This window comes from Eleutherodactylus coqui, chromosome 7 (assembly GCF_035609145.1).
Source record: "Eleutherodactylus coqui strain aEleCoq1 chromosome 7, aEleCoq1.hap1, whole genome shotgun sequence".
In the NCBI taxonomy this organism is placed as follows: Eukaryota; Metazoa; Chordata; class Amphibia; order Anura; family Eleutherodactylidae; genus Eleutherodactylus; species Eleutherodactylus coqui.
In genome coordinates, this window is record NC_089843.1 from 103,028,562 (window position 1) to 103,041,384 (window position 12,823).

Consider the following 12,823-nt stretch of genomic DNA (forward strand, 5'->3'; position numbering starts at 1 on the left):
CCTGCAGGGATGCAGAACACATCAGCCGCGTGCGGCAGATGTTTCCTGCATCCCCGCAAGGAAAAAGAATTCCCTGCTGCACCTGCCACATCTGTGACAGATGCAGCAAAGGAATTCTAAATCCCTGCAGGGAATAAAGGATCCTGCTGCTGGCAACCCTGAAATGTTTTTCAGGAGAGGGCTTTAAATATAAGCCCTTCCCTGAAAAACAAATAAAAAGTGTTAAAAAAAAAAAATAGATACTCACCTCCCTTCAGCTGCATTTACTCCTTGCTGTCCCCGACTTTGTAGATTTCAGCGCTTTAGCCAATCACAATCAGAGCTACCAGCAGGCGGGGATTTTAAATCCCCAGCTGCTGATAGCTCAGCAGCGCTACAGAGACTATTTTGATAGATCGGACATTTACGGCCGTAAAAATGAAATCGAAAAAACCAATGGCAGAATTTCTTTTTTTTCCCCCAATCTCCCTTCAAATTTTTTTACAAATTTATGCAATACATTATATATACCCAAAAATGATGCATCAAAAAGTACAACTTGTCCTGCAAAAAACAAGCCCTTGTATGGCTGTGTCAATAGAAAAATGAAAATGTTATGGCTCTTGGAACGCGACTGCAAAATTAGTTGAAATTAAATGATTAGACCATTTAAAAAAACTGCCCTGGTAGGCACGACAGGGTGTTAAGAAACCTGCCACTGAAGGGGTTAATTCATCTCAGAATTGTGTTTGCCTTTTTTTCTGCTGCATCACCCTATTCACTCTTTGAATTATAAATGGCTGAGCGCTGCCTGTGATTGACTGAGCGCTGTGACCAATCACAGGCAGTGCTCAGCTGTCATTCAATGAATGGCTGAACACTGCCTGTGATTGGCTGAGCGCTCAGTCAATTTGACACAGCCCTTTCAGCAGACAGGGATTTTAAATCCCAACCTGCTGAAAGAGCTTCAGAGCAGTGCAGGGGGCCAAGCGGCTAGACGCGCCTGAGCCCTGACAGCAGCGGAGAGGTGAGTATATGTATATATATTTTTTTTTACACATGCTAGGGATGATTTTCAGGGAAGGGCTTATATATAAAGCCCTTCCCCGAAAATCACTGCAGGGCTTGCCAGCAGCCCATTGCTTTTTTAGATGCTTTTTCAAATGCTTTACTAAAGTCAAGATATACTATGTCTTAGAGCTATCAGAACCACATCTGGCACATTGGCCACATCCTCTGAGTAAATTGCCAAAGAATTCCAGATGTTCTATAAAAAATTATACAACATACAAGCATCCCACACGGGAGGAGGGAATCAGAGTATGCAAGAGCAAATTGACAGGTTCCTCCAGAAAGTAAACATGCCTAAGCTGGATCACCGGGAAGCGGAATCTCTGCTGACCCCGGTTTCCCAAGAGGAGGTAAAAAACCTGATAGATTCCTGCCTGCCTAACAAAAGTCCAGGCCCTGACCAGAGCTTATTATAAAACCTTACAAGCAGTGCTGGTTCCAAGGCTAACGGATCTCTTTAACGCCTTACTGGGGGGTAAAGAACTACCTAGACAGGCACAGGAGGCTCAGATTACCCTTATCCCGAAAGAAAATAAAGACCCCACACTGTGCGGAAATTATAGGCCGATTTTGCTTATTAATTTGGATGTAAAGTTGTGGGCGAAGCTTTTGGCGAAAAGGCTCGAGGCTCTGGTCCCTTCCTTGATTGACGGGGAACAGGCAGGGTTCGTGAGGGGGAGAGAGGGCAAAGACAACTGCCATAGACTATTACACGCAGCTCGTTATGCCCAAAAACACCAAATTCCCCTAGCCTTTGTAGGCACAGACGCAGAAAAGGTGTTTGATAGGGTGAATTGGACATACATGAAAAGTGTACTGCTTAATTACAACCTACCACCAGACTTTGTATCTGCTATTTTTACACTCTACGCTAAACCCCACGCGAGACTGCGAGTAAACGATGCTATGTCCCTTCCATTTGAAATAAATAATGGTACACGGCAGGGGTGCCCTCTCTCCCCCACACTATTTGTTCTGGCTCTGGAGCCTCTCCTGGTGGAAGTGAGACAAAATCCGAACATTAAAGGCCTTTCTATTGGGGACAAGGTAATATCTACAGCGGCATTCGCCGATGATGTTGTCTTTTTGATCACCAACCCTATTGAGGGTCTCCCCGGGCTAGTGGGGCTGCTGAACCTCTTCGGAGAAATTTCAAATTTCAAAATCAACTTCCACAGTATTAAATATCTCTATCCCCCGTGCCCTCTCTAACACCCTCTCGACATCCTCCCCCTTTACGTGGTCAGAGGTATCACTGGACTATTTAGGAGTGATTATAACAAAAAGAGCGGAAGACCTGTTCAAAGCTAACTTTATACCACTGGTAAACAAAATTAAGAACCTTCTGAGAGCATACGATATACCAATTATATCGTGGTTTGGTAGAAAGAACATCCTGAAGTCTTATATACTTCCAATAGTGCTATATAGAATAAGGATGCTTCCTATTCACCTCCCCACAAGCTTTTTTAAAACCCTGCGCACCATTTTCTCCGGCTTTGTATGGAGACAACGGAGGCCGAGACTGGCCTATAGCCTAATGATAAGGAGGGGGCCTGAGGGAGGCATCGACCTACCCAACATAAGCGATTATTACAGGGCTTCACAACTAGGTTCCTGGATGAATCTAGTGAACCCGATAGGAGACAAATTACTAGCAGCAATGGCCCTGCAATATAACAAGGAGGCTTCGGAGGGGGATTTATGGCTTCCTGAAAAAAACCGCTATAGAGCAAAAAACTTTAATCCCTTGCTGAGAGGTCCGTGTGAAGTATGGGACGGGGTAAGAGAGAGATTGGCTCCGTCACCCTCACCAACCTTTCCCCTGAATACAATACACAAATTACTAGACCTCAGGGCTGATCCAGTCACTGAGTCAGTCTGGAAAAAATTCAGAACCCTCAAGATTGGAGACTTGCTTTCCATAGCGCATCTCTCCCCTTCAGAGATACTCCAAACCCTCCTGCCCTCGCATAAGCTATCTTTTCTACACCAAGCAATGGTGACCAGCATAATAGGAGAATTCATTAAAAGATATAAAGTGGCTAGACCTATGCTTCCCTTTGAGACTACCCTGAATAATAAAGACCCGAAATTAAGGAAAATTGCTCCTCTACGTAAACGCTACATAACACCTCAGAGTATAACTAAACCAGCTTTCATTAGCTCCTGGGAGAAAGAGCTTGGCATTTCTTTATCCCAAGAAGACATCAATTCAATATTAGCAACTTCATTTGGTATCTCCCCCTGCATTATGGCTCAGGAAGCGCACTATAAACGCCTTGTAAGGTGGTATAAGACCCCGCAGTGGCTCTATGCTTATAAATTAACCTCCCACAATAAATGTTGGAGGTGCGGTAGAGAGGAGGGGTCGTACCTCCACCTTTGGTGGAACTGCTCCCCCCTAAAATCCTACTGGAAGGGAGTTGAGGAGATCTTGAGGAAAATTAAACCAAACTTTACACTCTCACCAGAGATATTGTTCCTCTGGAAGCCCTCCGCAACATTCCACCCCAGAAAGGACAAACTGATGGCATTCCTGATAGACTCAGCTAAAGCATTAATTCCACTGCACTGGCAATGCAAAGCACCCCCCTCACTAAAACAATGGAAAGAAAGAGTAGATAGTCTCTTTAATCTAGAAGAGCTATCGAGTTGGAAGAATGGTACACACGGCAGATTTACCAAAATCTGGAACCCCTGGCGTAGCTTGAGGCTCTTGGACACCTTTTCTCATGGAGGTACCTCTCCTACTACCACCACCACCTGAACCCCCCCCTCCCCTCCCCCCCCCCCTTTTTCCTACCCCCCTCCCATTTACCCCTCCCCCATTCTCCACTTAATTGTTTATTAAGAATTTTATGTTTGATGTTTTATCTAAACGCCCTGGTTTCAGGATTAGCGCTAATTAGCGCAAAGTACCGGGATGATTGAGATGCAAAATGCGTACTTAGTTTGAATGTAAGCAAACAGCTATACCTTAACCTAAGCTTGTAATATGATCCAAATGAATGCTTGTTTCTTGCATTTAGTGAAAGGATAATTGTTTTTGATATCCTATATGACTTGTCTGTTAGAAAAACTTGAATAAAAATTGATTTGAAAAAAAAAAAAAGACATACTATGTCTACTGCATTTCCCTGATCACATCTGCAGAATGTTGTGAGATACTGATGAAGTCATACAGAATTACTTCAAGTTAGTGCTGTTAAAGGTAGTTCTACAAGCTATTGATTCATGTGGTGTATTTAATTTTTCACGCACTACTTCTGCATTTTGACCTAGGTTTTATCAAAATACTAACGACCACCTGTCTGTGAGTGATGATTGACTGTGTGAGTTACATGTGCTGATGTCACCATCATGTAATCAGTCACAGGGACGCTGTGCTCCGCCCCTGATCACATGATGGTGTCGTCATCACAGGTTCTTCATCCCTGTGCACTGAATGAGAGATTACGAGTGGACTACATCCCCCACAAACCCTCATGGCCTCAGTTGCTATGGATACAGGAGTACTCAGTCTGGCAGCTTGTAGCTGTTTGTGAGACAGCTGGACACCTGTGTATGGAGACTCCAATAAATGACACCTCACAAATGTACACACACATAGCTCATGGTACATATTGACCAACAACATTGATGCATAGTCCTTCACCTCTATCTTCACAGTCTCCTGAACATGATATCATGTCGTCTGAAGTGCTAATGCCGTCAAGACCAGTCAAGCCTTCATCTAATCGTGAACCGTTGGCTAGTATTGAAATAAACCGTCGCTGTCGTGCAAACATGTCACCACAGAGGATTCAATGCTGCCATGAAGCTAATGCAGCTTACATGGTACAGTGACAAGCCACAATTTCACCTCAGTGAGCAGCTAAAGTTTGTAAATCTCATGCAGCTGGTTTGCAAACACAATGAGCGAACATGTCTCCTCATCAAGCAGCTAAAGTTCGTGAATCACATACAGCTTAAATGCGAAAGCAATGAGCCAACATGTCTCCTCAGTGAGCAGTTGAAGTTTGTAAATCACATGCAGCTTATATGCAATAGCAACGAGCCAACATGTCTCCTCAGAAAGCCGCTAAAGTTTGTAAATCATATTATATGCAAAAGCAACAAGTGAACATGTTATCTCAGTGAGCAGCTGAAATTTGTAAATCACATGGTTAGCAAAATTGCAAATAATGGCAATAGCTTACTATTTGCACAGAAATATTTTGACCAACTCCAATCCCTTTTACTATGTTATATTAGTAAGTGGCACATTGGGCCACCAGAAACGCTGGTATTAGTTAAATGAATAAATTATGACATGGTGTTGTTTATCTGAGGTCATATTTACCTAATTTTTAGACCTTCTAAGGATCAAGTGTTTTTTTGACCCCCCAATTCTAATTTAGGGACCATAAAACTTTCACATCTCTCCCAGTGGACTAATTAAGTATTTATTTATTTCTCTACTCATGCTGTTCTGGTATTTTTTCAAAATGCAAATTTATCACACCATGTCTGTGCCTGGTCATATGTGTGTGTGTATATATATATATATATATATATATATATATATATATATATATATATATATATATATATACAAGCCTCTTTGGATCTATTTCATTATGCCTGAGGAGGAACCCTGAGTAGGTTTGAAAGCTCGCTATAACATCATGTATTTTTGATAGCCATTAAAGGGTATCATATCTGCAATATTTCTTGGTCTCTCTTGCTGAGAACAATCACATTTTTCTTTTGTCCGCATAGTAAAGCCATAGAATTCAAAGAGGGTGTACTTAGTTTTTCATATGACAGTATCTATATAGATAGCCTTATCCCAAGCCTCTTTCCTCTATCCTGGTTTGCTAATGTATGAAAAACACAAAATATTGAGCTTGATTAGGTAACTGATTTGTATAGACACCGAAAACAAAATGATTAATTGATTTTCCAACCTAATCCTCAAGAAAATGTGTTCAAATATGGCTCATGTCTGAAGTCTCCTTTCACTGTGGTTCACTGACCTCTTTGAAAACATTTTTTACATGACCCAAAAAGTACTCAAAGTATTATATTTATAGGCTGATGGGTTTACATAGACTTGATTCAGCTTCTAAAATGCATTTCCTCATCCACTTGAACAGATATTCCTTACTACTATTATATGTCTTGCTTAGACGTATTGTCTTACATCAGGCTAATCTAAAATTGGAATGAATGTTGCATATGATTCAGGAGTTCATTGAACCAAGCTCATAAAATTAAACATAAGTAATGCAATATTTTAGTTTAGTTGGCATAATTATGCTTTTTATACAGATGTGGATATAAATAAGCTGGATCTTATCTGTATATTTTCTCATTTCACAATATCCTAATCAAGATGATGAAAGGATTTGTTTGTGTATCAATTTACCTTCAACCTAAAATACCTGGAAAACAAAATGAAGAGAATCTTAATATAAATATAAATCTCTTTTTTAATTGTAAAGGTTTATTGAAAGTTAAAAAAAAGCAAAATCAAACAAAAAAAGAACAACAAAGCAGCTTTGCATTCAGCACTATTTTTTTCAATAAAATTCTGGACATTATAATGGACAACCAATAGACCTCATTAAAGTCAATAGGGTGCATTGGGGGGGGGGGGGGGGTCCATATCCAGTATATGAGACATTTGGCACAACTAGAGATGAGCGAGCACCCAAATGCACGGGTCCGCGTTATTTGAGTCAAGCTTTTCGAAAAATTCGAGAGCTCTACTCGAGTAATGAGCCCCATTGGCTACAATGGGAGATTCGAGCATTTTTGTATGTGGGACGCCGAGTCCCAAGCTTTTTTTTCTTGGTTCTCTCTCTCTCTCTCTCTCTCTCTCTCTCTATCTCTCTCTCTCTCCCCCTACCTGCCAGCCAAAAGATTTGCCATTGACGCACGGGAGGAGCCAAAAACTGGGGTGGGGTCGAAAACGGCGTGATGCTTGTTCGAGTAACGAGCACCATCAAGTACGCTAATACTCGAATGAGCATCAAGCTCGGCAGAGTACGTTCGCTCAACTCTAGGCACAACCATCATTTTCATTGCTCTGGTCCTATATTGAAACAAATCAATGTAAGCAAATGATGAGGGGAATAAAGCCTAATATTAAATTAATGACATACAACCATTGTGGTCGTTGGAAAGGATGGTAGAAAGTGAAATCTAGATCAGTGGTAGAACGAGGAAAGGAGGAAAAGATCTAAGTAACAGGACAGAGACCCAATAATTATATAGTCTTAAAGGGGTTTTCCAAGTTATTTTCTACATGTTTTAGGCCCCCTATGCTGAAAACTATATAAAACCAACATTACTCACCACGGTACCGGACCTTCATTTCGGCACCACAGCATCTGCCAGGTGATTCCACCGGCTCAGAAGACCCAGTGATATCCCATAAACCTGTCACATGGGTTTCCAATATAAAGGGCCCCAGTAGGTTTATGAGATGTCACTAATGACGTCCCTGTCGGGCCTCCTGTTGGCTGCATCAGTCATGTGGGTAAGCAACCCATGTGACTGCTGCCTCTGAAGTAAACCAAAGACCAGAGCTGCAGGAGCAAGCAGCGCAGTGGAGCAGCGTGGCAGCAGGAGGTGAGTATGTATGTTTTCTGTATGTGGAAAAAAAAGTGATGTGTCCAGGCAGAATCCACATCGGAAAATCCTAACATTAATCTTCCATTAAAAAAGGCTAAATCCTTGTGTGGATTCGCCCTCATGTGTCAACATTATGTACCACTACACGCTATGCCTCACGTTCACTCATCATCACCATAGCATCTACAGAATGGACCACGAAAGAGTAGCCTGGCACAACACTCTTATGAAAGCTGTCGAATAGAAAAGCTATCTTTATTGCGCAATGCGACCAATCACAGCACAGCTTTCATTTCTTATACTGCTGAGGTAAAATGAAAGCTGCGCTGTGATTGGTTGCTATGGCCAATAAAGATTTTATTTTAAACAGCTTCCATAAGAAAGTGTTCCCAGGCTGGATATTTGTATATATAGATTGCAGTCACAGTCCTGGGAGAGGCTATTACTAGTTTGTTTATAAATAAGAGCCTTGTGTGGCGCGTAGTGTTAAGGCATCAAAAATGCAGTCCTAAGCTCTCACTCATGACCTGAAGGTTGCAAGTTCAATCCCTTCTTGGGTCAGGTAGCCAGCTCAAGGTTGACTCAGCCCTCCATTCTTCTGAGGTCAGTAAAATGATCACCCAGCTTGGTGGGTGCTATAAAAATATGAAGGTTTATTTAAATAGAATCCTAATCATGTAGTTCTGTATTTGTTTTAAGTGTAAGGATCAAACTGCACAGCCAGATTGTTCATTATTTGAATAGTTTACCTAGTGAAATCAGAGTTTCATTTTCTGTAGTTCTGTGCCAGCCCTGCCATTTCTCACTGAAAACACTGATTAATATGATGTGAAAAATGTGCTTTCTTTTTAATGGTTTCTAGCAATAAACTTATCAGAAGCAATCTAGCTCATGCAATTCTGCATTAAGATAAACAAGCCATAGTAACTGCATAATAATACTATATTGATAAGACACATAATGCCTGAAGCAACCAAATTAAATGCATAAATTACAGTCACTGATGAAGACAGGCCCATTTCTAGCATAGTCATACTTCTACATGTAAAATTAACTAACAGTTTGGTCGTTAACATGGGCAATACACATTTATCAAAAAAATCTTTTTTTTTGTTACGTCTTTCTAATTGTTTGTGAAAAATCCATAATGGGGGAAAAGTTATTATTTTTTTTGTTTCAAAAATGCCTGAAAATGAAAACCTTCTACAATGTTTTCTCCAACACGCATTTAAAAACTTCTAAAGGCTTTGAAAATATTGATTTAATCTCCAGCCTGTATTTATGAGAATCTAAGGGTAAATTACATTTTTGTGTGTCCCTCGTCAAGAAAACAAAACAGATCTGTGAAAGACGAGTTCTGAAAAATAGATGCTGATGCTGCATCCTCCCCGTTGCTTTTTTTTTTCTTCGTTTTGCAAAATTCAATGAGCTTCAATAAATATGACTATAGAGAATCTGTCATAAAGTATTAGACTTGGAACGTCGTTGTCACATGGATAGTAAGCAATGGTCCAAAACCTGCCAAAGACATTCACAACACAAAGAGATTTTCTTTCATTAGCAGACAAAGAGATTTGTCTTTCAGGCCACTTATGAGAACACTATACCGAATCACTTATTTTAAAACCAATATATGTTTTGTAGAACTTAAAGAGTACAGCAAAAAATAACATGCCCTATACTTACATTTAACAGACATATCGCTCAAAGGTTTTTGGTGGATGAAAATATAAAGTGTCACAAAGGAAAACATTAAAATAGTGTGCGTTTTCCTTATTTTCATGTTATTATTCTGGTATTATAGTCATTTCAATATTATTGATCATATACCTCCTAGTTCAATAGAAAATGCAGTACAATAAAGACTTTCTTTTATATAGGGAAGGTTCAAAATTGAATAAAGTAGTAGATTTCCTGAAAGGGGTTGTCTAGTTAGAAAAACTTACTGTCAAATACCCCTTACCGGAGGGGTTTTCTGGGTAAATACTATTAATGACTAGAGATGAGCGAGCACCAAAATGCTCGAGTGCTCGTTACTCGAGTCGAACTTTCAGTGATGCTCGAGAGTTCGTTTCGAGTAACGAACCCCATTGAAGTCAATGGGCGACTCGAGCATTTTTGTATATGACTGGTGCTCCGCTAAGGTTTTCATTTGTGAAAATCTTAGCAAATCACCAAAGTCATGTAAAAAACACAGAAATGGATAGGGCAGGCGAGGAGCAACATGCAGGGCTGCATTTTGGGCTCCGAGGTCTCACTATTAAGCCACAATAGTGGCAAGAGTGAGACCCCCCCCCCCCCCCACTGTCAGCATAACAATCATTCTCCTCTGCCACAGCTGTAACAGCTGTGGCAGAGAAGAACGATGTTAGCCCATTGAATTCAATGGAGCCGGCAATACAGCCGGCTCCATTGAAAGCAATGGGCTGCCGGCGAGCGCGGGATGAATTTTCGGGAAGGGCTTAAAAATATAAGCCCTTACCTGAAAAAGAAAGATTTTAGTGTAAAAAAGAATAAAAATGCAGGCATTCTGTTCAATGGAGCCGCTGCTGCTGCCGGCGACTCCATTGAAGACAATGGTCTGCTGGCACACCTGAATTCTTTTTCAGGGAAGGACTTTACATATAAGCCATTCCCTGGAAATGAATTAAAAGTGATTTAAAAAACAAAAAAAATAGATACTCACCTCCCTTCAGCTGACGGGACACAGCCGCGTCTTCTCCTGCTGTCCCCTGCACTGTGGTGCTGCACTGCTGTCATTCAGCTGAGAGCTGCGCTGAGCCAATCAGAGGCAGCATTCACTCACCCATTCATGAATTCATGTGACCTACAATCCACAACTAGAGATACTAAGGAAAACCGCAAAGAAACTCCACCATACCCTACACAAAGATGCCCACATAAAACCATATTACCGGACCCTCCGCTCCTGTGTTACAGGAAACCTCCAAACTTGAGGAACTTTATAATCAGGAGTGCATTGCCCTCTGACACACGAAAAGGAACTTATCCCTGCAATGTAAGGGGCTGCAAGACCTGCTTACATGTACTGACTGCGGACAGGATACGAATCCCCAACACACAGCAGGACTATAAGATCCCAAGGGCTTTCACATGTTCCATGTCCAATGTTGTGTACCTGATCATGTACAGTAAATGTCCTGTTGGGGGCCTTTATGTTGGAGAAACAGGGCAAAAACTGAAAGCAGGGATGAAATCTCATCACCACACGATTAAATACAGAAAGAGAGAATTACCTGTGGCCGAGCACTTTTCTAACCACGTATCCCTAACCTCTGCCAGCATGTGTCTGAGGCGAGTCGCGGGCGGGACCACTTTAAATACTCGGCGGTTACCTGATCGGCTCAGCCACTCACTACTGTGGGGGGAGAGAGGGCTGATACGTCACAGCAGGAAGTGGTAATGCCTTCCCCGCATGTCTATTGGCTAGAAAATGGTGCTAAGCATGCGGGGAAGGAAATGCAATTGACTCGAGTACCGCGTGGTGTTCGACTCGAGTAACGAGCATCTCGAGTACCCTAATACTCGAACGAGCATCAAGCTCGGACGAGTGTGCTCGCTTATCTCTAATTAAAACCCAGGACCAAGTGTCATATATTTACGTCTCTTGGCCCTTATCATATTAACTACTGGCCCCAGCTAGTTAAATGCCTGTGACCATGCCTCGTCAGAAGTAGAACATTTTTGTGGAAAATCTATAGTAAAACCTATTTGTGTGTTGCATGTAGATTTGGTGTGGCTTTATCAATGCCCTATGCATTGCAAAGTGTGAAATGCACTGTGATAATCTGCTCCAAATACAGAATGGGCATACTATAGACTTCAATTTTGCACACTACTTGTTGGTTAATATTCCATGTTTAAAAGATGGGTTTAAAGGAAGTTATCTAAGTTATATATACTGCCGACCTAATTTTTAGGTTAGCATAAAAGAGGTGATCACCTAGTAAATTATCACTAATTTTTGGCTCACTACATGTTTGCACTTCACAATGATTATGTTTGTTTGATCTAGCAATCGTTCAGGTGATTACACAGGTCTGCAAAAAAAAAAAAATGTTTGAGGGCTCAGTCACACGGGTGCATGAGCGCCCGTGTTACTGCAGGTAGCAGACGGCTGTACCTGAAGACGGACGTCTCTCTGCAGCGCCGGAGGAAAGAACATGTGACCGGCTTCATTGCTGGTCATGTGTTCTTTCATCAGCGCTGCAGAGAGACGTCCGTCTTCAGGTACGGCCATCTTCTTTCTCCAGTAACGGCTCAGTCACACGGGCGCATAGGCACCGGTGTAAGGGTGCCGATGTGCCCGTGTGACTGAGCCCTAAGAGCTGTTTTGGTTATTCCACATCTTCTTTATATTTTTCGGTACGCTGAATCCGAAAATGACCTCCGTTTTGTCATAGGACATCACGTTTCCTGACAATTCAGTTATCTATGTTAAATAAGGCAATACCTCAAAATAAATAAAAATAAACTTATAAAATTTATTTTTAATTACAGATTTTCCATGAAAATCATTTTTGAACTGAAATGAACTCACTAAAACACTAAAATAATTTATTCTTCGCTGTGAGGCTCCTCTTGGTACATTTACCAAGAGTAGCATCTGGAATGTCTCTCTGAAGCATCCAACAGTAGTCTGCCATCATTGTAATGCTCCATTTCCCCTGATATCTTTTTTCCATCTCTTTAATGTCCTGGTGGAATCATTTACCTTGTTCTTCACTCACAGCTCCCAAATTTTCAGGAAAGTACTCAAGGTGGGATTGGGGGAAATTCAAACTCATCAGGGCACCTAAAGCTTGAGATGCTTTCAGCATTCGTCCGACGATCTTTTTGTAGTCAGGATCTTTCTTATTGTCTAAAAATTTCTCTACGACTTTTTAAAATGCAAATCCACCTTCTTTTTGCGAATCTGTAATGCTATTGACAAACTCTTGATCAGCTATAAGCCTTCTAATGTCTGGTCCGATGAACACACCTTCCTTCAATTTTGCCTCCGAGAGTCCTGGAAACTTGGTGACCATTTCTTGGAAGTGATTTAACAAATTGCTTCATGATTCCCAATTTTAGATGGAGAGGTGGTAGAAAAACTTTATGTGGAGGTACCAAAGTTTCTCGGAGGACA